Source organism: Palaemon carinicauda, chromosome 39 (assembly GCF_036898095.1).
Source record: "Palaemon carinicauda isolate YSFRI2023 chromosome 39, ASM3689809v2, whole genome shotgun sequence".
NCBI classification, from domain to species: domain Eukaryota; kingdom Metazoa; phylum Arthropoda; class Malacostraca; order Decapoda; family Palaemonidae; genus Palaemon; species Palaemon carinicauda.
In genome coordinates this window covers 44328526-44331325 of record NC_090763.1, presented here as the reverse complement: position 1 = coordinate 44331325, position 2800 = coordinate 44328526, and the positions used below count along the sequence as shown (strand labels likewise).

Below are 2800 nucleotides of genomic sequence, written 5' to 3'. Positions count from 1 at the left end.
TTGTTTGATAATCTCAGTTTTTTCAGATGTATGATGACAGGAAAATCTGTTAAGAATAAGCCAGACTATTCAGTGTTTGTGTATGCAATAGGAAATTGAACCGTAACCAGAGAGAAGAATCCAATTAAGTACTTTCTGGCCAGTCAAAGGACCCCCTAACTTTGCAGAGGTAGTATCTGAAAACGGGCGGTTGGTGCCTTGGCCAGCCTGCTACCTTGAAATCAGTCCAAAAGACTCCTAACAGAAATAAAAAGACGGGGATTTTTTCCTGGGACATCAGACACGAAGACGCAAAAAGCGTGCCAAACATATGATATGTCTACTTGTAATGAACAATCGTTTTCAGTTTGTATCGAATGTTTACCCGATTTCTTTAATGGTGTATTCTTATTCTTTCATGGTGCCGTGCATAAAATCACTATAAAATAAAGCAAAATGATGTTTTGAAGAAATTCTATTATTTTTTCTCAGAACAAAAATTAAATCTCAACTATATGTGTTTTCATTTTCATGCAGTTCTCTCTAATTGCTAGAAAATTCAACTGATCATGTTTTGAAAAGTGCGTCTAGAAAGGAATGATATAAATGTAATCTGTAAGTGGCTTCAACATTTGATTAAGCCATAATTTGTTGGTTGACTCCATACTTTATGCAGAAATAACATATGCAAATAACAAAATAGTATAGACTTTACTGATATGAAAAATATGCATTTTCAATTTGGGGTTTCTCAGACCCCAATTTGCATTAAGTCACAAAATTTCACTTGGTGTACAAAGGGTTAAACGAGGCAGGTTACTTACAATATTAAGTCCGCCTATTTTCATTTCTTAAGTTTGATTGAGGGCAAGGAAAAGATATTGGAATATTTAACAGGACGATCAGTGATGTTTTTTTTTTTCTTCTTGCTTCGTAACATCCTGCTTTTACATATAGTAATTTAGATTAGCTAATAATAATAATAATAATAATAATAATCGAATCCCTATAGGCTACGTACAGCTGAAACGCGCTGGTAGTATCGCAACGCGGTAACTTGCGCGGCTATAAATGCGAAGCCAGCTGTTGCAGCTGGCCAGTATACCGCTAGACGTTGAGCGTGATAGACCCTTATTAGGGCTTGTCGCTACCTCTCCCGGTAACAAGTGGTTGAAAGTTCTAATTCTGGTTTGGAGCGCAGTTGATTATCTCTACTGTGGCCTAATCTAAGGGTTAGAATAATACCAGATTGTTTTGAATTATACGTCAAGTAAGTGCTGTAGTTAGATGAAAGTATCTATATACAGTATCAGTAACTTTAATAAATAAGATTCCAGAGTTGCTTATCATTAGAGTAACATAAATCTTAACGCTAGAGCTATTTACTGTAGAAAAGCCAAAAGAAAAAAAAAGAACATAAGAAAAAAAAAAATCTCCCTGTATGACCATACCGTATTTTTACTACTCGTTGGAACCCTACCTGTAAAAGTGTATTGAATTGAAGCTATTATTATGAAGAAACTTAATCGAATTCATTTCCTTTGGGGATATTTGTGAGTGAAGGTTCAGGACAGAAGGGAAAAGGAAAAATTCGCCATGCATCATGACAACGTGTGTTCGGATACATGAGTGAATCGGATACAGGTAAGGATGCTGATATGTTGATTGATTTAACCGTCAGATCGTCAACCAATGCAAGGTACTTGTAGAGATCATGAACAATTGACCAAAAGTGAATGTTATTCATGTTGGTTTGCCAATCATATGGTTAGGTGTGCCAACCATGCTACTAACATATTTAAATAATGACGGATTCTGACCTCAGCTTAATTTTTTTTTTTTTTTTTTTTTTTACGATAGTATTTTTATTATACTCATCATTCTCTCTTTGTCCTGCTTTTGTGTTCTCGGAGAACGTTTTTTTTCATAACATAAATTTTCTTTCTCTTATGTAACACTAGCTGAGGGTTTCGTCTGTTTCTTTGAAATCATGAAAGTTGTTAATTATGCACACACCTATATATATATATATATATATACATATATATATATATATATATATAATTTATATATATATAATATATATATAATTTTTATATATATATATATATATATATGCGTGTGAATACCTAAACGTGGTGAAAGGATTGTGTATCACCATAATCATTAAAGCTGTACTCGTCAGAGCCACACGTACTAGGCTGGTTTGCTGTGAGCGATCAGACCAAAATCTCCCGCATCACCAATCCGCACTGGCAATTGTGGTGATGAAAACTGACTAAACTCCAGACATGAATTGACATGTTGGAGCCCTTTCTCCTGGAATGGACTAGAAATGCATATACTTGCATAATAAATTGTAAATATAGAGCAAACATCAATAGTCATCTACAACACTCAAACTGAACAGTGAAATTTCATCAGTAGTGCGTAGAGTTAATATACAATATGCCGTTTTTCTCTAATACTACACTATGTTTATTCTAATAATTGGATTAACCTGGCATTGCCATTTGAGTCGCATATTATAACAACGAAATACGAAAATTCTCCCTGTGTTTTTCACATTGTTTTTTCTTATATTTCTATTTTATCTATTTTTTTTATGTTAGTACTCTGAGACGAGTACTAATTCAGGCTTTTCCCTTGACCGCTAAGTAAGATGGCGATGCTAATTTCTTAACATGATTATTATAAAAAATGCAGCACGAACATTCGGACACCATAAACTTAAGGTTAAGTATTCCTCCCCACATCAAATCGTCTATTTAGCCCATAGCTGTATTCCACTCTCTCTCTCTCTCTCTCTCTCTCTCTCTCT

The 2800-nt window shown here is 34.3% G+C and overlaps 1 protein-coding gene across 3 annotated transcripts in view; it reads left to right on the top strand.

Moving 5' to 3' along the window:
- The first annotated feature begins 1085 nt into the window (after positions 1-1085).
- The window catches only part of LOC137631148 (arrestin homolog), a 742836-nt gene continuing 741121 nt past the window's right edge, over positions 1086-2800 (top strand). For 2 of the 3 annotated variants that reach the window (XR_011041865.1, XM_068362848.1), the window contains exon 1: positions 1086-1249. The gene's annotated coding sequence lies outside the window, so the exon portion shown is untranslated. Of the gene's footprint in view, positions 1250-1320; positions 1624-2800 lie in introns of those variants that run through there. The other variant, XM_068362847.1, reaches the window with a different exon arrangement.